The 25,477-nt window shown below is 41.2% G+C and overlaps 1 long non-coding RNA gene across 6 annotated transcripts in view; it reads left to right on the plus strand.

The window, feature by feature from the left end:
- Nucleotides 1–13,576: 13,576 nt before the first annotated feature.
- LOC122679419 overlaps nucleotides 13,577–25,477 on the plus strand; it is a 57,125-nt gene continuing 45,224 nt past the window's right edge. For 4 of the 6 annotated variants that reach the window (XR_006336396.1, XR_006336391.1, XR_006336393.1 and 1 more), the window contains exons 1-2: nucleotides 13,577–13,714; nucleotides 14,839–14,970. This is a non-coding gene — a long non-coding RNA (uncharacterized LOC122679419). Of the gene's footprint in view, nucleotides 13,715–14,838; nucleotides 14,971–15,655; nucleotides 15,818–25,477 lie in introns of all 6 variants that reach the window. The other 2 variants (XR_006336392.1, XR_006336394.1) reach the window with 1 other exon arrangement.

Raw genomic sequence — 25,477 nt, forward strand, 5'->3', positions numbered from 1 at the left:
CCAAGCGATCTAAAATGGATAGAATTTATACTTCAGTAGCTCCAGACCATTATCAATAGAACAATCTAGGCTGGCCCTTGCTCTGCTGAACTGGCTTGTGCATGAAGAGTTAGTTCTGGCTCTGTTGAATAGAAGGCTTGACTGTCCAAAATGTACTGCTTTCTAAGTCATGAGGTGATGGTTCTTCTGTTTAAGTTAGACCACATTTTCACATGCTCCTATAGTTGCCTGTTTTTACCCTCTTGTAACGTTCAGTAGTCCCATGATTACCTACTTAATATGCTTTCCATTATGAACTGTGACTTCCAAGAAAGCAAAGACCCCCATACTTGCATCACAATCCCAGCGTTTGGCACAAGCACTCAATAAAATTATATAGAATTTAGTTAAATGCATTTTTATCTTTTTATAGAAATGGATGATTCAAAATGTATTCAGTAACAATAATTTAAATACTCTGAGTTTATTCCACTATTGCATGTTTATAAAAATTGGTTTAGGTCATCAGGATTTTAACTATTACACAGCAAATTAAGAGAAGAATGGTCTATGGAGTATCTTCAGAAGTGAGTCTTTTATATGAATTCTTGATATAAAGGCAAATTATCTTTTGGATCGAAATGTGTTATTATACAAAAAGAGAACAGTTCCATTTTCAGAGGTAATTCAAGGGCATATTTGCTGGTGGCCTCCTGTTTTCTATTAGCACTAGCTACAGAACACAAACTGTCTCATGACAGTTTGTGACATTGTTCATGCCCTTCAAGATGAAAAATCAAGAGTTTATGAGTCTCAAATGATTATCTTATTATTTCATATAAAGAGAAGGTAGCAAGTGATAATTAGGCTTTCAGATTCAGATTTTCAGTGTCACACAGAGGAAAAACCATAATTCTCACTAGTAATAATATATTTCTGTGTTGAATTACCTATAAACAAACCTGCATATTTACCCATTAATACGTGGTCTGTAAAACATGAGAATATATGTAATATATTACTTTGGCTGCTTAATATCATTTCCAAAATGTAAATGACTTAGCAACAAAAGAGACTGTGTGTTCTGAAGTACACGAACACCTTGAAGATTGTTCCAGAGAATTTTTCCTAAGGCCCATCGACATTGCATCAGCTTTTCACTTGTGCTCATTACTTCAGTGGTGATTAAAATGAGTCGAATATGTTCCAAGAGAGTTTTGCTATAGCTGTATTAATGCGATTGTCTGAAAGTTAATTAAAATTCTGAATGTTATAGTCCTAGCTGCTAATGACAATTTTCATTTTGATGCTGGATTGTGTACACACAGTGTTACTTACATTCCTTGTCCATTGGGTTTACAATCTAAACATGACACAGGCAAGTCGCAGAGAGAGGACAGGGATCACTCAAGGGGAAGGAGATCTTCATATGTCAGAAAGAAAAATGCTGGCATTGTTGAGTGGACCCTGGAAATCTTAAGGTGATTCAAGCTGGCTCCAAGGAAAGATGGGGTTTGAGAAGGGATTGGTATGAAGGAAGAAAAGGAAACAAGCTAGTGAGCTCATTTATTTTGTTCATATGCATACAAAGAAGAAAAGAAAGTCCAGCTATGAGAAAAATTAAAGAACCTATCTTGTTGTTGTTCAGTCGCTAAGTCATGTCTGTTTGCGACCCCATGGACTGCAATTTGCCAGTCTTCCCCGTCCTTCACTATCTCCCGGAGTTTGCTCAAATTCACATCCATTGAATCAGTAATGCCATCCAACCATCTCATCCTCTGTCGTCCTCTTCTCCTCCTGCCTTCAATCTTTCCCAGCATCAGGGTCTTTTCTAGTGAGTTGGCTCTTCACATCAGGTGGCCATGTTTTGGAGCTTTAGCTTCAGCATCAGTCCTTCCAATAAATATTCAAGGTTGATCTCCTTTAGGATTGATTGGTTTGCTCTCCTTGCTGTCCAAGGGACTTTCAAGAGTCTTTTCCAGCACCACAGTTCAAAAGGGTTAATTCTTTGGCACTCAGCCTTCTTTAGAGTCCAACTCTCACAGCCATATATGACTACTGGAAAAACCATAGCTTTGACTCGATGGACCTCTGTTGACAAAGTGATGTATGAAAGTGCAGTATGAAAAGGCAAAAATTGGAAAGAACCTATTAAGAAGTTACATTTATCCAGGTTAAAGAGAATGTAAGGAGTTAAACAACAAAGAAAGTAAGTGGACCAGAGAGGTGGTGAATGGTCTTGAAAGCAGAAGGGCTGCTCACGTCTGCTCTAAATGTGAGAGGAGGATAAGCATGGTTCCTATAATACTAATCATAGCAATGTGATCATAGACTGTCCAGTTACAGACACATTTTTGTTGTAGATAAATGAGTCAGGAGAATTATGTCCTAGTTATGCTTTTTTGGGACACAGCATGCAACTTTTATTTCAGTTAAACAATCTTTTTGATCATCAACTATTTGGCTTACCCTTTGCAGGTACCAGAAACTGAGAGGTGAATACCTGCCCTAGAAGAACTAGGAGTGTTGGGGAGGCGAGAAGCTGTCTTGTATATGAACTAAATTTCAAATTTCCTCAGCTGTAAAATGAAGATAATATGTGTAATTCTGGTTCAAATGAGTTTTCTCGAAGGTTAAATATAATGTTTTGCTTCAGTAAAAATAATGGCCCAGTAAAATTAATATCTGAGATTAGTTTGAAGTGTATCTTTTTTTATTTTTTATTTGAAGTGTATCTTATTTGTACAGTAATTCCAATTTACTGGTTTTGGTTTCATTTATTGAAAGTCTAGAAAGAAAAGTCTGAGAATATTCCCCAGATATCACCTAATCTTTTTTCTTTTTGACAGTTAGTGCAATTTAAAAATTGAAGTATAGCTGATTTGCCATATTGTGTTAGTTTCAGGTGACCAGTCAATCCTAAAGGAAATCAACCCTGAATATTCATTGGAAGGACTGATGCTGAAGTTGAAACTGCAATACACTGTCCACCTGATATGAAGAGCCAACTCACTGAAGAAGACACTGATGCTGGGAAAGATTGAAGGCAAGAGGAGAAGGGGGTGGCAGAGGATGAGATGGTTAGATAGCATCACTGACTCAATAGACATCAGTCTCAGCAAACTCCAGGAGATAGCGAAGGACAGGGGAGCCTGGCATGCTGCAGTCCACGAGGTTGCAAAGAGCTGAACAAATTAGTGACTGAACAACAATAGCAACAACAGGTGTGCAAACCAAGGAATCAGTACTTCGCAGATTATATCCCACTATGGGCTTCCCAGGGGGCTCAGGGGTAATGAATCTGTCTGCAGTGCAGGAGATATGAGTCTGATCCCTGGGTTGTGAAGATCCCCTGGAGAAAGAAATGACAATCCACTCTAGTGGTCTTGCCTGAGAAATCCCATGGACAGAGAAGCTTGGCAAGCTGCAGTCCATGGGATCACAAAAGAGTCAGACACTACTGAGCGACTAAACCACAACAACATGTATTCCACTACAGGTTATTTAAAAAAAAGGGGGGTATAATGCCCTGTGCTATATGGTGTTGTTACATATGTGCTGTGCTCAGTCGCCTCAGTGGTGTCAGACTCTTTTGTGATCCCATGGAATGTAGCTCGCCAGGATCCTCTATCCATGGGATTCTCCAGGCAAGAATACTAGAATGGGTTGCCATGTTCTCCTCCAGCAGCTTTTTATATATAGTGCTTATCTATTTTATATATGGTAGTTTGTGTCTATTAATCGTATACCACTAATTTGTCCTTCCCCCTTCTCTCTCCCCTTTGGTAACCATAATATCATTTTCTATGTCTCTGGGTCTGTTCCTGTTTTGTATGTAGATTCATTTGTATTACTTTTTAGACTCCACATATAAGGAGTATCAAACAGTACTTGTCTTTCTCTGTCTGACTTCGCTATGCATAATAGTCTCTAGATTTATCCATGTTGCTGCAAATGACAGTATTTCATTCTTTTTTATGGTTGAGTAATATTCCATTATATAAATGTGGCTGCGTGGTGCTGGAGCAACTTTGAGGAGACACCCCACATCCATGGGCAAAGGAGAAGCCCCAGCAAGATGGTAGGAGGGGTGAATCGCATTTAGAATCAAATCCCATTCCCACCAGAGATGCTCAGAGGACTCAAACAAACCTTGTGTGCACCAGGACCCAGGGGCCCCACAGAGACTGAGACAGACTGTGTTTGGGCGTCTCCTGTGGAGGCGCGGGTCAGCAGTGGACTGCGGCAGGGCCTCTGGGTGCAGCAGACTTGGGTATGGCATTAGCCCTCTTGGAGGGGGTCACCATTAACCCCACTATAAAGCTGCCAGAACTTACACAGGACTGGGAAATAGACTCTTGGAGGGCACAACAGACCTTGTGCACCAGGACCCAGGAGAAAGGAGCAGGGACCCCACAGGAGACTGACCCAGACTTGCCCAGGAGTCTCTGGCAGAGGCGTGGGTCAGGGGTGGCCTGCTGCAGGGCTGGGGGACTGACTGTAGCAGTACATGCATGGGACCTTTTGAAGGAGCTCACCATTATCTTCATTACCTCCACCATGGTTTGGCTCCAGGAAAATAGCAGGGAGGGAACACAGCCCCATCCATCAACAGAAAATTGGATTAAAGAGTCACTGAGCATGGCCCCGCCCATCAGAACAAGACCCAGTATCCCCCTCAGTCAGTCTCTCCCATCAGGAAGCTTCCATAAGCCTCTTATCCTTCTCCATCAGAGGGTAGACAGACTGAAAACCACAACCACAGAAAACTAACTAATCTGATGACACAGACCACAGCCTTGTCTAACTCAATGAAACTATGAGCCATGCCCTGTAGGGCCACCCAAGATGGACAGGTCATGGTGGACAGTTCTGACAAAATGTGGTCCACTTGAGAAGGGAATGGCAAACTATTTCAGTATTCTTGCTTTGAGAACCCCATGAACAGCATGAAAAGGCAAAAAAATAGGACACTGAAAGATGAATTACCCAGGTTGGTAGGTGCCCAATATGCTACTGGAGATCAGTGGAGAAATAACTCCAGAAAGAATGAAGAGATGGAGTCAAAGCAAAGATAACACCCAGTTGTGGATGTGACTGGTGATGGAAGCAAGATCCAATGCTGTAGAGAGCAACATTGCATAGGAACCTGGAATGTTAGGTCCATGAATCAAGGCAAATTGGAAGTGGTCAAACAGGAGATGGCAAGAGTGAACATAGACATTTTAGGAATCAGTGAACTAAGGTGGACTGGGATCAGTGAATTTAACTCAGATGACCATTATATCTACTACTGTGGGCAAGAATCCCTTAGAAGAAATGGAGTAGCCATCAAGGTCAACAAAAGATTCTGAAATGCAGTACTTGGATGCAATGTCCTAAATGACAGAATGATCTCTGTTCGTTTCCAAGGCAAACCATTCAATACCACAGTAACCCAAGTCTATGCCCTGATCAGTAATGCTGAAAAAGCTGAAGTTGAACGGTGCTATGAATACCTACAACACCTTCTAGAACTAACACCCCAAAAAGATGTCCTTTTCATTATAGGGGACTGGAATGCAAAAGTAGGAACTCAAAAGATATCTGGAGTAACAGGAAAATTTGGCCTCGAGTACAAAATGAAGCAGGGCAAAGGCTAGTAGAGTTTTGCCAAGAGAACACACAGGTCATAGCAAACACCCTCTTCCAACAACACAAAAGAAGACTCTACACATGGACATCACCAGAGGGTCAACACTGAAATCAGATCAATTATATTCTTGCAGCCAAAGATGGAGAAGCTCTCTACAGTCAGCAAAAACAAGACCAGGAGCTGACCGTGGCTCAGATCATGAACTTCTTATTGCCAAATTCAGACTTAAATTGAAGAAAATAGGGAAAAGCACTAGACCATTCAGGTATGACCTAAATTAAATCCCTTACAATAATACAGTGGAAGTGAGAAATAGATTCAAGGGATTAAATCTGATAGACAGTGCCTGAAGAACTATCGATGGAGGTTTGTGACATTGTACAGGAGGCAGTGATCAATACCATCCCCAAGAAAAAGAAATGCAAAAAGGCAAAATGTTTGTCTGAGGAGGCCTTACAAATACCTGGGAAAAGAAGAGAAGTGAAAGGCAAAGGAGAAAAGGAAAGATATTCCCATTTGAATGCAAAGTTCCAAAGAATAGCCAGGAGAGATAAGAAAGCCTTCCTCAGCGATCCATGCAAAGAAATAGAGGAAAACAATAGAATGGGAAAGACTAGAGATCTCTTCAAGAAAATTAGAGATACCAAGGGAACATTTCAAGCAAAGATGGGCTCAATAAAGGACAGAAATGGTATGGACCTAACAGAAGCAGAAGTTATTAAGAAGAGGTGGCAAGAATACACAGAAGAACTATACAAAAAAGATCTTCACAACGCAGATAATCATGATAGTGTGATCACTCACCTAGATCCAGACATCCTGGAATGTGAAGTCAAGTGGGCCTTAGGAAGCATCACTATGAACAAAGCTAGTGGTGATGGAATTCCAGTTGAGCTATTTCAAATCCTGAAAGATGATGCTGTGAAAGTGCTACACTCAATATGCCAGCAAATTTGGAAAGCTCAGCAGTGGCCACAGGACTGGAAAAGGTCAGTTTTCATTCCAATCCCAAAGAAAAGCAATGCCAAAGAATGCTCCAACTACCACACAATTGCAGTCATCTCACACGCTAGTAAAGTAATGTTCAAAACTCCCAAGCCAGCCTTCAATAGTACATGAACTGTGAACTTCCAGATGTTCAAGCTGGATTTAGAAGAGGCAGAGGAACCAGAGATCAAATTGCCAACATCCGCTGGATCATTGAAAAAGCAAGAGTTCCAGAAAAACGCCTATTTCTGCTTTACTGACTATGTCAAAGCCTTTGACTGTGTGGATCACAATAGACTGTGGAAAATTCTTCAAGAGATGGGAATACCAGACCACCTGACCTGCCTCTTGAGAAACCTGTAGTATGCAGCTCAGGAAGCAACAGTTAGAACTGGACATGGAACAACAGACTGGTTCCAAATCAGGAAAGGAATGCGTCAGGCTGTATATTGTCACCCTGTTTTTTTGACGTATTTGCAGAGTACATCATGAGAAACACTGGGCTGGATGAAGCACAAGCTGGAATCAGGATTGCCGGGAGAAATATCAATAACCTCAGATATGCAGATGACACCACCCTTATAGCAGAAAGCGAAGAGGAAGTAAAGAGCCTCTTGATGAAAGTGAAGGAGGAGAGTGAAAAAGTTGGCTTAAAACTCAACATTCAGAAAATGAACATCATGGCATCTGGTCCCATCACTTCATGGCAAATGGATGGGGAAGCAGTGGAAACAGTGTCAGACTTTATTTTTTGGCCCCAGAGTCCCTGCAGATGGTGACCACAGCCACTGTCTCCTGCAGTGCCAGGCGGATGCTTTACCAGGAGCATGGCCTGGGGAGCCCGTGTATTTATACATCTTCACACCGTCATCTGTTGATGGGCACTAGGGTTGCTTCCATATCTTGACTACTGAAAGTAGTGCTGCTATGAACTTTGGGTTGTGTGTATCTTTTCGAATTAGTGTTTTTGTTTTTTATAGATACATACCCAAGTGTGGGATTGCTGGATCATATAGTATCTCTACTTTTAGTTTTTAAGGAACCTCTTTAATGTCCTCCATAGTGGCTGCACCAATTTACATCCCATCAACAGGGTAGGAGGGTTCGTTTTTCTCCACGTCCTATTAACAACATTTGTTTTTATAGACTTTTTGCTGATAGCCATTCTGACAGGTGTGAGGTGATATTTCATTGTGGTTTTTATTAGCATTTCTCTAATAATTAACAATACTGAGCTTTTTTTCAGGTACTTGTTAGTAGTCTGTATGTATTCTTTGGGAAAATGTCTATTCAAATCTTCTGCCCATTTTCCGATTGGATTGTTTGCTTTGTTTGGTTTTTTTGAGATTGAGTTGCAAGAACTGTTTATATTTTGCATATTATCCTGTTGTCAGTTCCATCATTTGAAAACATTATTCTCCCATTCTGTAGGTTGTCTTTGTTTTGTTGACAGTTTCCTTTGCTGTGCAAAAGCTTTTAAGTTTAATTAGGTTCCATGTGTTTATTTTTGCTTTTATTTCTTTTACCTTGATAGACTGATCTAAGGAAGCATTCCTGCAGTTTATATCAGAGAATGTTTTCCCTTTATTCTCTCCTAGGAGTTTTATGGTGTCCTGTCTTGTACTTAAGTCATTAAGCCGTTTTGAGTTAATTTTGTGTATGGGGTGAAGGAGTGCTCTAATTTCATTGATTTACATGTGGCTGTCCAATTGTCCCAACACCACTTGCTAAAGAGGATGTCTTTTCTCTGTTGTATAGTCTAGCCTCCTCTACCACAGATTAATCAGCTGGGTGCATGTGTTAGTTCTGGGGTGTCTATTCTGTTCCATTGATCTATGAGACATCACATAATCTTAATTTCCATAAATGTCCCATGAGGAGAAGTCCATTTTCTATATGAGAGCGGGAGTGGGGCCAGTTGAAAGGGACTGAGACTGGGGAGTATCTGTTGGATATTTGCAACTACTCTTTGCATCTACTGAGTTGCATCAGGTTGCAGTTGATCTCTTTGCATCAGAGTTGCAACATCTCTTTGCGACTACTGTTATATAGAGGTTTGAAAGTGTTTCCTAGGAAAACAATCTGAACTGTGTCTGCAAGTGAGTTTCAAGCATATATACATACACATATGTATATGTATATAAAATGCAGTCTCATTAAACTTGCTTTAAGTGAATCCTCAGCCAGATAAAGGGAAAGTTATTATTAAGTTATTTTAACATTAAAGCTATTGTTACATCACCCCTCCCACCCCATAAGGGTCAAAGGAGTTATTAGCAGAGCGGTCCATTCTAGTTAGATGAATTTTAAAATATTCAATAGAAACTCATTAAGAAACAAATGATGGCATTTGAACTTAGCTTCTAAAGATGAATAGGGTTCTGATGGGCAGAGAAAGCATGGGGAAGGCTATTTCAGGGGCAAGTTTGTCTGCCAAAATTGTGCTTCAGTGGAAAGCTAAGCTCTAGAGAAAGATCCTTTCGGTTATCTGATTCTGAGACCTGTTTTACAACTTTGTAAATTGGAGGTAACTGATCGCAATGTACCTTAGTTTCCTGAGGCTGCCTTAACAAATTGCCACAAACTTGGTAGCATAAAACAATAGAAATTTATTCTCCAGTAATTTTGGAGGCCAGAGGCCTGAAACCAAGGTGCCGCGGGGCCCTCTCCCTTCGAAGGCCCTCGGGAGATTCTGCCCCTTGTCTCTCTGAGGGTGGCGGCTCTAGGTCCTCCTGCCTCCAAAGTCTGCCTCCTCCCCTTCTGTCTGCCAGTCTCCTCTGTGTGTCTCTTAAGAATAGAATACTGGATTGAGGCCACACCCTGATAATCCCGGATGATCTCTTCATGTCAAGATCCTTAATTACATCTGCAAAGACCCTCTTTCCAAATAAATTAACATTTACAGTTTCTAGGAGCTAATACAGGGCCACATCTTTTTGAGGACTACCATTCAACCTGCTACAGTGCAAAGTAACTCTTATCTGCAGCCACGCACATTACGTCTTTTCTTAGAGGTTCACTTGACTTTCCTACCTCTCAGCCCCTTTTGGAAAAACCAGGTTTGCTCCCATTTGCACATTCATTTCAATATTTCTGATTTGTAAATAAGTCTGCTTTTTGGTTTCTTCTATAATATCTACATGGTACCTTCATTTATTTAGCTAAATAAAATATTTAACACGTGTTTATTTTAATCAATATAAAAGTTTTTATTTTGAGGAGTAATTATCTTTTAATGGTAGCTACAGGTGAAAAATGCGAAAAAGGAATGCTATGAATTGATCATTTATTTATTGCTATTCTCTTTCCTTGAGGAGAAGGAGATGACAGAGGATGAGATGGTTGACTGGCATCACTGACACGATGGACATGAGTTTGAGTAAGCTCCGGGAGTTGGTGATGGACAGGGAAGCCTGGCGTGCTGCAGTCCATGGGGTCACAAAAAGTCAGACATGACCGAATGACTGAACGGAACTGAACTGATTCTCTCTCCATTAGAATGTGAGATCCATAGTAGTACACATTTTTATCTGTTTTGTCCACCGATCTATTTCCAGTGCTGAAAAAGTGCCTGGATTTTATAACAAAAAAATGAATGAGTGCTGAATTTAAAAAAAAGAGCAATCTCGGGCATTTTATATTTGAAAGTGCATGTTGGAGTAGTTGTGATGAGGAAGCAGGGTGCAAACACTGGTGGTCTTGAATGCTATGCAAAAGCATTTGGACTTATTTTCTGAGTCATTGAAGGTGCAAGTTGATGCTTTACTGAATTGTATGTTTGTCTCCATCTGTTTTCTGAAGCTAGACTATGAAGACTTTGCCAAATAACAGTGGTTTATGTTCTGTGTATTATTCTTTCACCAAGAGATAAAAGAAAATTTAGATTTAACCCTAAAATTTATATTTAATATTGATAACATGTATTAATCATCAGTTCAGTTCAGTTCAGTTGCTCAGTCATGTCCAGCTCTTTGCGATCTCACGGACTGCAGCAAGCCAGGTCTCCCTGTCTATCACCAGCTCCCAGAGTTTGCGCAAACTCATGTCCATTGAGTTGGTGGTGCCATCCAACCATCTCATCCTGTCATCCCCTTCTCCTTCTGCATTCAATCTTTCCCAGCATCAGAGTCTTTTCCAGGGAGTCAGTTCTTCACATCAGGTGGCCAAAGTATTGGAATTTCCGCTTCAGTATCAGTCCTTCCAATGAATATTCAGGATTGATTTCCTTTAGGGTGGACTTGTTGGATCTCCTTGCAGTCCAAGGGACTCTCAAGAGTCTTTTCCAACACAGCTCAAAAGCATCAATTCTTCGGCGCTCAGCTTTCTTTATAGTCCAACTCTCACATTCATACATGACTACTGGAAAAGCCATAGCTTTGACTAGATGGACCTTTGTTGGCAAAGTAATGCCTCTATTTTTAATATGCTGTCTAGGTTGGTCATAACTTTTCTTCCAAGGAGCAAGCATCTTTTAATTTCATGGCTGCAGTCACCATCTGCAGTGATTTTGGAGGCCAAAAATAAAGTCTGTCACTGTTTCCATTGTTTCCCCACCTATTTGCCATGAAGTGATGGGACCAGATGCCATGATCTTCATTTTCTGAATGTTGAGTTTTAAGCCAACTTTTTCACTCTCCTCTTTAGCTTTCATCAAGAGGCTTTTTGGTTCTTCACTTTCTGCCATATAAAATAGACTTATGAGACTATCATGCTCAAGTTCTGGGTATTGATGCTTGACAACTGGATGAAGAATTTAACATTGATCAGATATCAACATAAATTAATCTTAGTATAGCTGTACACATCAGAAATTATTTTGGGGATTATAGTATTTTTGGAAGATTATTACTATTCATTGCTGATAAAAGATGATACAAATGCTTTCAATTTTAGATCCTAGAAATTCATAAGTATGAAAAAAATCCAGTGCAAAACCAACTTTAAAAAACTGAAGAAGGTGGTAGAAAATCATGCTTGTTTTCCAATTTTCTGTCTTTGCCATATAATTTTTTCACTATTTAATTATGTCAGCACGTATTCAAATATTTTTCTTAGCTACCCATGGTAGAAAATCAGTTTGGACTGTATTCTTTTACAGTCAGAATAATCTTGGTTCAAAAGGTTATTGAGATGCCAAGGAGTTTTGAAGCTTAGTTAAATAGCCTCTAATCTGCTGCTGGGTCACCCAACAAAAAGAATATGTGTATGCTGACATCATTGTAGGTTTTTACAAGTTGATACTTTTTTTTTTTTAAACCTTATTCTAAAACTCATGGAATTATTCACTATGAGGGACTTGTCAGATTGAGTGTAGCGTAGCCTAAAGCATTTGCCCAGGTCCAGGAGAGATTTGAGTCAGGTGCAGGGTGTCTGTTTTTCAGAGTTGGTCCTGGGTCTGCTTTGTGTATCAAATCAATGGCTCCCTTGTAGTCAAGGCTACAGTGACGCATTCAGAGGCCAGGGAGACATGCAATCCCAGCCCTGAAGTTGGAGAAAAGAATACAGACTGTTAGAACTCAAATTAGTCTCTCGGATGTTTTAGTGATAATCAGGTCATTTGTTTTTACAGATAGTTTTTAAGATAGTGCAAGTATTAACCCAAAGCAAAATTACCCTATTGTTTTCAAGCCTAACAGTTTTCTCTCTTAATAGGTCACTTGTGTAAGAACAGGTCTCTAAATATTCACTCAGACTTTATGTTGTTTCGGGGGTAAAGTGAAAGGAAAAATTATGGTTTCGAGAATGTAAAAAGGTACTGATACATTGCTGCCATTATACATCTCCCTGTAAAGTTATTTCTTTAATGGGCTGCCAAATGGGTAGAGATGAGACCAGGAGGAATAATAGCTGGTTAACCTTTAAGTATTTTGTTTCTATTGACTCATATTTTAGCTCTAAGTTAGATATTCCTATAGGAATATCCCTTAACTTAGAGCTAAAAAATGCTCCTTTTAATTGGTTGAGAGATATCACCCTAAACTGATCTAGTGAGCATTGCTTGTCTTCACATATCAGCTGGAAACTTACTATACTTAAAAAAAAAAAAGTAGTATTATTTCTCTCAGAGAGATCCTTAGAGAAGAACTATTCCAGACCGTGTTATTCCTTGTCTTTTTTTTTTTTAAACACACATAACCCTCCCCCCCCCCCCCCCCCCAACACACACACACACATGAAAAAAATATGTAGGCAATGAATTGACTCTAGTCATCTTACTTGGGGTTCGGGGGAAGTGGAAGATGTTCAAACTGGAAAAGAATCAAGCAGCATGAATCTGCTCGTAAAGCATGGAAACAAATTAGCTAATTAACTAGCAAATTTGCAGTTTCTACCCAAGAGAAAAGGTCTTTGGCTACTAACACATGAGCAGGCTGAAGAGCTTCTGGAGACACAGATGTGAATAAAAACTCCAAGACAGTTCAGCTTTACCAGTAAACAATCTGATATGTGAAGATGATTAATCAGTTTCCACTGATGGGGTGGGTGTCTGACTTTTTTGTGTCAAGTGCTTCAGGATAAAAAAACAATATATCCCTTTAATAAAATCTTCTTTAGCTGGGAAGTGTCTACCTAGGAAGAGAAAGGTAAAGAAGATTGGATGGGGGCTGGGAATAATGCTTAAAGGGTTCTGTTAATACCGGACAAGGCTGTAGTTGTATCTACCTTGCTATCCTTTATGTGCCATAATATCCGTATAATGCATAATTTGAGAAGATGATTAAGATGATTCTAATTACAGTTATACAGAAGTAAATGATTTTCCCAGATGTCAACAGAAACAAAGAAGTTGAGTCTCTGTCCTTTCCACTGCTTCTCTGTAGGGAAAGAGCAGTTGGCCAAGATGGTGGCGGGCATGCATTCTCGCCCGTCGCCCTCTCGCTCTGACCCCACGTTTTGTGAATGCGTGGTTACGTAACGGCTGAGCACGCTCATAGCACTGCACATGCGCATCGCAATGTACCTCTTTGGCCACCGGCCGAGTAAACACGCATAAGCTGCCCCTGAGAAGCTCTGGCGTCCGCATCACGGAGGCGTTGTGGCCGTGTCCGCTGGGTCAGTCAGGACGGAATGCAGCGTGTCTGCTGCTGTGGCGGCCGTGCCGGTCCGCAGAGGGTAAGCATGTCCGAGTTTTCTTCCAGCTTCCCCGCTCGTGCCTTGCCTACCTTGGGCTCAACGGAACAGTGAGATACAGCAAGACATTTTCCAAACTCCATTTCACATAGAAGCCAGTTTAATAAGATTCAGTGCACTTTCTTTATTTAGGTATAGAAGACTTCACATTTTGGGATGTACTGTTCTAAGATTTTTGACACGTGTGTAAAGTCTTGTGACTACCGCCAAAATCAAGGTGTAGAGAAGACAGCCAAACACCCTCCACCACCCCTCCCTGCGGTATTTTTAGTCACCCCTCTCTCCACACTTAATCCCTGGCAACCACTGATCTGTTTTTTCATTCCTGTAGTGTTGTGTTTTTCATGATGTCATGTAAATACAATCATTTACATACTTTTTTTTTCTTTGTCTTCAGAATCTCAGGAACATCTAGGTGCTTTTTTTAAAAAAGGAAAGAGATAGGAGGGAAGGATAAATTAGGAATCTGGGGTTAAAATAGTCACATTACTATTGCATAAAATAGATAACAACAAGGACCTACTATATAGCACAGGAACTATGCTCAATATCTTGTAATAAACTATAATGGAAGAGAATGTAAAAACACTCTACATATATATGTATAACTGAATCACTTTTCTGTACAACTGAAACTAACACAACATTGTAAATCAACTATATTTCAATAAAAATTTTTTTAAAAGGAAAAAATAAACTGAAGATGTCATAGTTGCCAAGGGTACTAAATTGTTACATTGGCATTTAATTATTAAAAAAATAAATACATGGGGGTATCAGTTATGATTCCTAGGCTATGAATCTCCTCTTGGTCCATGAAAGATAAGATAAGCTCATGTACATCAAATGAAAACAAAGAACTCTTGCCTCTAAAAGGATATTGAGCTGAGTGCTTTTGAGACAAGAAAGGATGGTTATTCAGTGAAAGAGGCAAGCTCCATTTTCTGCTGGCTTGTGAGTGAGCTGATTGTAGAGTTAGCACTTGATGGATGAATGGTCTTTGGAACCTTCAAATGTGCTTGTGAGGCTACATTTCTAGGTGAAATTGCCATTCACCTGACCCCTCTGATCAAATCTGCTGGCATGGCTTTCTTGATGGTTTCCAGGACAAGTAGACCTTTGCCTGCGTGGTCTCAGGGAAGCACCAGATCCCATGTGCTGGCGGAGGGAAGCCTGTCACTCATCAAGGACAGACGGGAGCTGCACTGCCTTCTGAAAACTTTGAAACAAGTTTGGCTGTAAGTTTCACAATTTTTCCTTACCTGCAAGCTCTTTCTTTATACAGGATGGCTCTTTCCTTTTCCCTGCCAAGCCCCTTGCTTTGCTCAGGGATCAAAAATGTTCCCATCAAAGGACGGTGCTTATCTTGAGGTGATCCTCAGGGCCTCATTGCACATTCAGCCCAACTTGACTTCACTTGCTCAAAATAGCAGACGTGCTACATATATTTGGTAAATAGTTTTGGATAATAAGGATATCAATTTTAAAAAATTTTAAAAAGTGTTCATCTTCATAAAGGGCTGCAGAATAATCTTTCCATTTAGCCATAGCTAAGGAGGCTGTCTGGGGTCAAAAAGCATATCTTGGACAGGTAAATTTTATTGTTATATTGTAGGTATTTCTAAGACTTGGAGATGTTTTACTAAATTCTGTTTAAAAATGTTTTTAAATACATTAATATTAAGGGATTGCAAATACATGTAAATTATTTAAATACATGTAGTAAAACAGTATCTTGAAATATTCATAAAACACACATATTCATTTGTATTTTACTTTTCCCCACTTATTTATGCATGATCTTTCTTCCACATTAATCCAAGAATAAGATTATTTTACTAGGACCAAAAGATTAATAGTTCGTCCATCTTTATTATTTAAACAAAAAAAAAAGATCCAAGTCACACTCTTGTTAATCACCAGGAAGAAATATGTGAAGTAAACCAGCCCCAGATGGTGTGAATTAACAATAGATTTGGAAAGACATGGAAGAAGCAAGCACTCTACCCACACTGTCCTCCAACCCCTTGAGATCAGAATCGGAGTTTTTAGAAAGAGGCAGAAATGACGGAGGGCGAGCAGGAGGTAGGAACTTCACTTCCAGGAGACTGGACGGAGGGGAGGGGGGGCGGGTGGGAGCTAGCCAGACCCCAGGTGTGGAGCTGGGGTGTGAAACTGCTGAGAACCACACGGGCTGAGCGGTGCCAGCCGTCTCTTGAGGGAAGCAGAACTCCTTGCTTTGGGGAAACTGCCAAGCGTCTCTCCACTGTCAGAGACCCGGATGATCCCAACTGATGCCGGAGACTCTCTGATGCCCGTGAACTCTCAGCTGTCCAGGACAGGCTTAGGCTCTGGGCAACGGAATAGTCATCCTCAGTACTCAAAAGGGCATGGGAAGGTGTCGGAGAAAACCCCAGCCCTGGCACTTGAATGAGGCCGGCTGGCAGTGAACCTGAGAAATAAGGAAAGGTAATTATTCAGTTACTGAAAATAGGGAACGTAATTCGAGTAGCCATAGCTGATAGGCTGAGTGTGGACATCACTGGAGCAGCAAAAACTCAACATTTCTCTCTGGTGAGTCCCACTGCCATCATCCCTGTTTCTATTTTTCCCTTGGAGCCCTTCTACTTGCATCAAATTCACAGCTGGCTGCCACCAGCCTCTCAACGAAGCTGCCAACTGACACATTTTAGGTAGAGGTTTGCCTTTTTAAATGTGGCAAGTTAAACATGAAAAACTTTTCTTGACCCAAAGCGGAGTTTCATGGTGGGATTAGAAGTTTTTGGAGGTTGTGTAGGAAAACTTAATTGAGTAATAAAAAGGATTGAGCTGTTGATACATATAATAGTATAAATGAATAAAAAAATATGCCGAGTGAAAGGAGTTAGACCAAAAGGGTATATATCATATGACAGTATTTATGTAAAACTTTAGAAAGTGCAAAGTAAATTTGAGGGACTGGGAAGGGACAGGAGGTAGGGGTTTCAAAATGGCACAAGGAGACTTTGGGGATGATGGACATATTTGGCGTCTTGATTGTGATGATGGTTTTGTGATTGTACATGTATGCCAAAACATATCAAAGTGTACATATTAGATATGTACAGTTTACTGTATATAAACTGTGCTTCAATAAAGCTATTTGAAAAAGAAACAAATGAACAAAACTTGATGGAGTAAGGAGCCTTGAACCAGAGCGGACAGCTGCATGCAGCACCTACCTATAAAGATGTTACCTGAAAACTGCCTCTTGGTAGGTATTGAGCCAAAAGGCACAACTAGGCCAAAGAGCGGGAGAAGGAAGGATTTAGCACTTGGAGCAAGTAAGGAGAATACCGGGGGTCTTTCCCAAAGCAGTATCTTATGAAGGAGCTTGGACTGTTGACAGAGCCCAAGTTTTAGTTGATTGAAGTGATGAGCATCAGAAAAGAGCAACATAATCATCCCTTCAGCTCAGTTGCTCAGTCATGTCTGACTCTTTGCGACCCCATGAACTGCAGCATGCCAGGCCTCCCTATCCATCACCAACTCCTGGGCATGCTCAGACTCATGTCCATCGAATTGGTGATGCCATCCAGCCATCTTATCCTCTGTCTTCCCCTTCTCTTCCCACCTTCAATCTTTCCCAGCATCAGTGTCATTTCCAGTGAGTCAGCTCTTCGCATCAGGTGGCCAAAGGATTGGAGTTTCAGCTTCAGCATCAGTCCTTCCCATGAATATTCAGGACTGATTTCCTTTAGGACGGACTGGTTGGATCTCCTTGCAGTCCAAGGGACTCTCAAGAGTCTTCTCCAACACCACAGTTCAAAAGCATCAATTCTTCTGTGCTCAGCTTTCTTTATGGTCCAACTCTCACATCCATACATGACCACTGGAAAAACCATAGCCTTGACCAGATGGACCTTTGTTGGCAAAGTAATGTCTCTGCTTTTAACATGCTGTCTGGGTTGGTCATAACTTTCCTTCCAGGAGCAAGCATCTTTTAGTTTCATGGCTGCAGTATGTTTCAGTTAATCTAGTGGTTGAGAACTTCAGGCTAATCTTTACCATGGAAACAGAACTGGGAGTCTTGCCAACTGACATATTATTTTTGCTGTGGTTACTTTTCTTGCCTGATAACAGTTGTTTGTTTCTGCATTTTCCTGCTGCCATAAGATTATTAATTATTGAGACCTGTTCAAGGATGAGCATTGTGGCCAAACTTAGATCACAAAATGGCTCAGACGAAAAATGGTTTCTCTTATGTCAAGAAAGCCCTGCCTCGTTCTCCTTCTCCAGGGATTTTCCTACATTACCTGCTTGCAAAGTCACTTTTGAGAACAGTTCTTACTTTTCCTTGCAGGATACAAAGCCACTGGGCAAGCTATGTCACTGACGGGAGAACACACGGTTTGAGCGTCTTCCGTTGTATTCCTCATAAAGCCACAGCGCTGGGGGCGGTGCTCAGGGGTGAATGGTCTCTGAGAAGCAGGGACTGCCCTTCCCGTGACCATGGAAGTATCACTTAGCTGTAGTTAAGTAGTGGTGTGTCTGACTGAGAGTGTCGAGGGAAAATACACAATCATTTAAATTAGGGAGTTAGACTGAGCCCCTGTAGCTGAATTAGTAAGTCCTTGTGATCTGTCATTCACTTTCCTTCTCTTTGTATTCTTTGTCTGAATTGCTTAATAAGCATTTCTAATTAGCCTTGACAGAAAACAGAATTTCCTACCCATCTGTGTGTGTGTGTGTGTGTGTGTGTGTGTGTGTGTGTGTGTGTATTTAGGACCTTGTTTGGGCTTGCCTGGTGGCTCAGAGATTAAAGCATCTGCCTGCAATGTGGGAGACCTGGTTCAATCCCTGGGTCGGGAAGATCCCCTGGAGAAGGAAATGGCAACCCACTCCAGTATTCTTGCCTGGAGAATCCCTTGGACGGAGGAGCCTGGTGGGCTACAGTCCACGGGGTCGCAAAGAGTCGGACACGACTGAGCGACTTCACTTTAAAAACTCTGAGTTCCTGCACAGGTAGAAACCTTCTTTAAGGTGTTTGGGGTTGTGGGGATACCACTTAGTTCTAGAATGTTTGGATAAAGCCCTTTAACCACCGCAGCTCCTCTGGCTTCTCACACTGCCTCCCTCCTCCCCTCCACCTCTAGAAACGGAGCCAGTCCCTGTGATGAAGGTCACAGCTGGCCGGAGAAGGCCCAGGAGAAGACCTTAGGCTGCCCGGCCTTTGCCCAGAACCCTTCCTCAGAGCTGGCTTTCCTAAATGATCCTGTTAGTGTCCTCCACCATGACCCCCAAACTTTACCCCAGCTCCTCACAGCTTAGAGTTTATCTTATTCATAAGCAAATTCCTATTTCTATTATTCAATATTTCAGTATCTTCCCCTAATTGAACATTCTCTCATTCCACGTGCAAATTGTAAAATTGGGAGGCTTAGAATATTTTTCATTAGCAATGTCTCAAGTAAACATCCAGTGGTTAAACATTCTATTGTCTCTAAGGGATTAATTATTGAGTTCCTGAGCTGAAGTCACACCGAATATCAGCTTCTCCCTAACAATGAGTTTAAAAGGTATAGTCTGTGTAAAGAGTATTTTATGGAAAGAGGATTTAAATTATTAAAATAAACCCCTATAGTCTTTCCTTCCCAGAAGAGATAATGAGTCGTTTTTCTGTTCATCTTTGTAGATATGTCAAAAAAGACCAAGAAAACCAAAAAACAATGTCAAGTGTCAAACTTCATCAACATCTGAGACACCCCCATGGGTTTAAGCCCTTAAACAATCCCTTCCTCCCTCCCAGAAAATTAAGTTAATCCCTGCCTGGAAGCATAGCCCTGTTTCCTTTGCTTATTTTTGTCCCCGAGCACGTCTGATCTCTCTCTGCCTGTGCCTGTCTAATCCTGCTTGTAGACCTTAACTCCCTGAGGTCAGACAGGGATGCAGCTCAGAAACTAATTTCAGTGTCCTGAGATAAAGCAGCTCCCTAAGTTCTTAATGCATTTTCAATATGTTTTGAGGTATCTCTTCACCTTTGTTGATTTTTTTTTTTTTTTTTGGATAAATGTCTTCTGTGAAGACAGCAAAACAAACCATCAAGAAATCAATGAATAACTGCCCAGAAGCCAAAGAGTTCCAGGGCTCGGGGAAGTGGGGAAGGTCTCCAAGTGAAGGGCGCAGCAGCTTGTCTGGGCTCTGCCACGTGAGGGAGGGTGGGTGCTGGTGAAGGATTATGCAGTCATGCTCCTGAAATGGGAGAAGGGGCAATGTCTCGGTTTTGTGCAAGGGCAGCTAAGTTATCTTTGCTACAGCCTCCAGAGAGAAGGAGGGGAAGAGGAGGATTAGGTCTGACAGTGAGGGGAGGGGTGTGGGATAGGAAATGATTCAGCTGGCACCTTCTATGAGCCTGGTCATCAGGGAGTGTTTCAAATCCTTCTTGCCCTTTTCATTGAGATCTGTAAGATCGCTGGTTTGATATTCTCAGAGTAAATAGATCATTTTTCATCTGCTCAGAGACGCAAAGTTATGCTTGCTATTTATACTAAATATATATTTCATGGATAGAGCAACTATCCTCTCTACGTTGTCTGACAAAGGAAACAGTCTTCTGACTGAGCAGTCAGCGGAGCAGATTGCCTTCTGCAGAGCTGATGACCAGCAAGCACTGTAGTGGTTCGAAAGCATAATGAACTTCACATCCCACCATCGGTATCCAAAGCAGTTCTAAATCTAGCACAATTCTATGTTTGGTAACATGGGCCTTTCCAAAAGAGTTGCTTTACTGAGTACCCTAAAGAATAATAAAAAATCACTTGAGAGTCAGAACAGCACAGAAGGAATTTCGTAAATGATTTTACTATTTTAAAAGGCAAGCACAAGAGAAGAAAACTAAAGTTTCTTATTCACGAAATTATTTCTAATAGCTTTATTTTAGATTTTAGCAGATTTTACAACTAAAATTTCGCTGTATGGAAGAATTTCTATGATATAAACTTCAAACATGGGCAAAACTGTTAAATACATGAAGGTGGATTATAGGGTGTCTTAACTCCACTTTTGATAATAAGGCTTTAAAAATTTTGATTTCAATGACTTAGACTCAGCATTCTATAAATAGACTTTCCCTAACATATATGTGAAAATTATTTGCCTAGGAGGTTTTGTGGTATTAGACCTAGGAAGCTAGAAAATTTTTTCAGTATCCAGAGGAATTAAGTATTGAAACTTTAGCAATCTTGTAAAGTTTGGCACCAAGGGCCATCCCATAGGAGTCACATAGGTGTGGAATAGGTGGACATGCTGGTCCCAATTTGATTGTCTTTTTATATATGCTGTGCAAGAAACGAAGCAGAAGGCAGTCACAAGATTATCTAGATACCCTTAAGGAAGGGAAGCCTGGACTAACAGCCAGGAAAGGTGTGTAAATATGAAAAGGAGACTTGAAATTTAGACTTTTCTCCAAGCAAAGATGACGGACACTGCTTTCAGAACTGGATGCATTTTGAATGGAAACTTGACCGGTTAGCTTAGAATTCAGCCTCTTGTCTATCCAAGTCCCATGTGCTGTGTGTGTTAGCCGCTCAGTCGTGTCCGACTCTTTGTGACCCCATGGACTGTAACCCGCCAGGCTCCTCTGTCCATGGGATTCTCCAGGCAAGAATAATGGAGTGGGTTGCCATTCCCTTCTCTAGGAGATCTTCCCTACCCAGGGACTGAACCCTGGTCTCCTGCACTGTAGGCAGATTCTTTACCGTCTGAGCCACCAAGGGATCCACCCAGGTCCCATGTTCTTAGTTGCTCAGTCATTCCAACTCTTTGCGACCCCGTGGACTGCAGTACGCCAGGCTACTCTGTCCACGGGGATTTTCCAAGCTAATACTGGGGTGGGTTGCCATGCCCTCCTCCAGGGAAACCTTCCCAACCCAGGGATCGAACCCAGGTCTCCCGCATTGCAGGTGGATTCTTTAGTGTCTGAGCCAGGTCCCATAGACAGCTCTTGATTGCTAATGTAATCATGACTTCATCAATAGTAATCAACATGCAGGCCTATATTTTCATATTTGAAAATGTGGATGCAATGCCAGTTGACCTCTAAATCCCTTTTCCAGATCCTACTTATCAGTGTTGAGGACATGAGATGTCAGAACAAGCTGTGTGCTAGAGCTGACGGCAGAGCTCTGGGGAGTCATGACTCCTCCTCTTTCCAACTCCACACTCAGTGAAATCACTCTGGTAGCCTGATATCCTCCAGGGTGGGAGGAACAGAAATTGGAAGACTCTACAAATCAGTGCTTAAACCACCTCTTCTACTCAGAGGGGATTGTTTAACATTTACCAGCCTTCATTGAATAAGTTTATTGTCTTTCAGTAGCTCAGTCATGTCCAGCTCTTTATGACCCCAGCGACTGCAGCACACCAGTCTTCCCTGTCCTTTACTATCTACCGGACTTTGCTCAAACTTATGTCCATTGGATCAGTGATGCCATCCAACCAACTCATCCTCTGTCGTCCCCTTCTCTGCCTGCCCTCAACCAGCACTAGGGTCTTTTCCAATGAGTCACCTCTTCGCATCAGGTGACCAAGGTATTGGAGGTTTAGCTTCAGCATCAGTCCTTCCAGTAAATATTTAGGGTTGATTTCCTTTAGGATTGACTGGTTTGATCTCCTCACTGTCCAAAGGACTCTCGAGTCTTCTCCAGCATCACAACTCAAAAGAATCAATTCTTGGGCACTCAGCCTTCTTTATGGTCCAACTCTCACATCTGAACATGACTGTCAGAAAGACCATAGCCTTGACTATATGGACATTTGTAGGCAAGACTGAACAAAACTATCATAGCCATGACTATATGGACATTTGTTGGCAAAGTGATGTCTCTGCTTTTTAATATACTGTCTAGGTTCATCATAGCTTTTCTTTCAAGGAACAAGCTTTAATTTCATGGCTGTGGTCACCATCCACAGTGATTTTGGATCTATTTGCCATGAAGTGATGGGACCAGATGCCATGATCTTAGCTTTCTGAATGTTGAGCTTTAAGCCAACTTTCTCACCCTCCTCTTTCACTTTCATCACGAGGCTCTTTAGTTCTTCTTCACTTTCTGCCATAAGTGTGGTGTCATCTGCATATTTGAGGTTACTGATATTTCTCCCAGCAATCTTGACTACAGCTTGTGCTTCTTCCAGCCCAGCGTTTCTCATGATGTACTCTGCCTATAAGTTAAATAAGCAGGGTGACAATATACAGCCTTGATGTACTCCTTTTCCTATTTGGAACCAGTCTGTTGTTCCATGTCTCGTTCTAACTGTTGTTTCTTTACCTGCATACGGGTTTCTCATTGAATAAGTTGATACATATATAAAGTATTTAGGACAGTCCTGGTACACTGTAACTTCAACCCAACAGTTTATTTTTAAAATACACTTTCATGGGAAGTTATTACTTTCAATAATTAAAAGGTACTTACTCAAAATTATAGAATGGGAAGATAAAAAATAGTTTCAGTAGAATTCTGTTTTAACATAAAATAACGAGAAGCCTCTTGCAAATCAGTCATTTCTGTATCCAAATTAGGCATGGCTGTATGGAAATCGCTGAGACAATCCTATTTTCTGGAACCACAAAGCTCACTGTTGTGTTTTCTGTGTTCACGATGGAGATTATGTTCTTAAAAATACCCAAGGTCGTAGGACTATCACAAAACCCTGGGTTAACTGAACCCATTGCCCCAGCAGTTCCAGGGGACTCTAAGTCATGTGATTTCCACAATACCTGCAGCCCCCTTCTCTGCACTGTGCAAGGCTTTTGAGTTCAAAGGAATTTAAAGAGTGATAGTAGGACAATCCTGGGAGAGCTGGGCTTTGGTGGGATGGTTGGCTTGTGGCATTCATGCGCTTATTCATTCCTGTCTTTGTCAATTCACTAAACATTTATTTAGCATCCAGTATTTCTCTAGGCACTGTATCAGCTGACACCAGGAATAACTAGGGCTGATATTTAATCTGCAGAAAACTCTGACCACGTTGGTGGCTTACAGTCAGCACTTGTTCTGACTGGTCAAAGTCTCTCCCTTACTGGTTGTAAAATACATTGACTAGCATCCCTGAATATGAAGGTGGGTAAGATATAGTTCTTGCTCTCAAGAAGCTTATAGTTTTGTAGAAAGGACAGAAACATAAATGAAAGCAACATGATACAGTAATAGTTATTCTTTGCCTGATAATTTATTTTTTAGTTTGGTCTGTTTCAAGTTTCTGGACTAATCTTTTATTTTTATTGTAAAAATTAAATCCACCCAGGAACAAAATAATAGTATACTACATTAACAGTCAGGACATTGCTGCGAGGCTCTGTCCTCTCCCAAGGCAAAGTCTCTCTCGCTCTAATAAATTCTTGGAAGTGATTTATTTTCCCAGGGCTTGTATGATCGTACAGGCATAACTAATTGTGTAGTGAGAGATCAAGGCAGAATATAGCAAATGAGCAGCTGTATTCTCTCTCTTTCCCAGTTATTGACTACAGCAGATTTTCCTAAAACCCTAAAAAAACAATATCTGCTGAGAACCTACTAAGTGCCAGGCAATAGATGTGGGGACTGGAAAAATATTTAGCAGAAGTGGTCCCTTCAAGAAATTGAAAATAACTTAGTAGGACTAAATTCAGGCTATGTGTTCTGTGAAATCTGAGTCCTCAGTTCAGTTCAGTCGCTCTTTGTCCAACTCTTTGCGACCCCATGGACTGTGGCACGCCAGGCTTCCCTGTCCATCACCAACTCCTGGAGATTACTCAAACTCATGTCCATTGAGTCAGTGATGCCATCCAACCATCTCATCCTTTGCCGTCCCCTTTTCTTCCCACCTTCAATCTTTCCCAGCATCAGGGTCTTTTCAAATGAGTCAGTTCTTCGCATCAGGTGACCAAAGTATTGGAGTTTCAGCTTCAGCATCAGTCCTTCCAATGAATATTCAGCACTGATTTCCTTTAGGATGGACTGATTGGATCTCCTTGCAGTCCTAGAGAAGTTAAATAATTTCCCCAGGTTTGCTGACTCGCTACTTCTTCAGTTAATCACTTAGTAGTTGTGACTGCAGCCATGAAATTAAAAGAAACTTGGTCCACGGAAGAAAAGTTATGACCAACCTAGACAGCATATTAAAAAGCAGAGACATTACTTTGCCAACAAAGGTCTGTCTAGTCAAAGCTCTGATTTTTCCAGTAGTCATGTATGGATGTGAGATTTGAACTATAAAGAAAGCTGAGTGCCAAAGAATTGATGCTTTTGAACTGTGGTGTTGGAGAAGACTCGTGAGAGTCCCTTGGACTGCAAGGAGATCCATCCAGTCCGTCCTAAAGGAAATCAGTCCTGGATATTCATTGAAAGGACTGATGCTGAAGCTGAAACTCCAATACTTTGGCTACCTGATGCAAAGAACTGACTCATTGGAAAAGACCCTGATGCTGGGAAAGATTGAAGGCAGAGGAGAAGGGGACGACAGAGGATGAGATGGTTGGATGGCATCACCGACTCAATGGACATGAGTTTGAGTAAGTTTCAGGAGTTGGTGATGGACAAGGAAGCCTGGTGTGCTGTAGTCCATGTGGTCGCAAAAAGTCGGACACGACTGAGTGACTGAACTGAATAAATTTTTAGAGTGTTATGAGTAAACCATAGTCAAGACAAGTCAGTATCTTTATTTTTTTTCCTGCATTTAATTTTATTGGAACCCTTGTCACTCTGGATTTATTTGTGAGGGGGCGAG

This window comes from Cervus elaphus, chromosome 21 (genome assembly GCF_910594005.1).
Source record: "Cervus elaphus chromosome 21, mCerEla1.1, whole genome shotgun sequence".
NCBI lineage: Eukaryota > Metazoa > Chordata > Mammalia > Artiodactyla > Cervidae > Cervus > Cervus elaphus.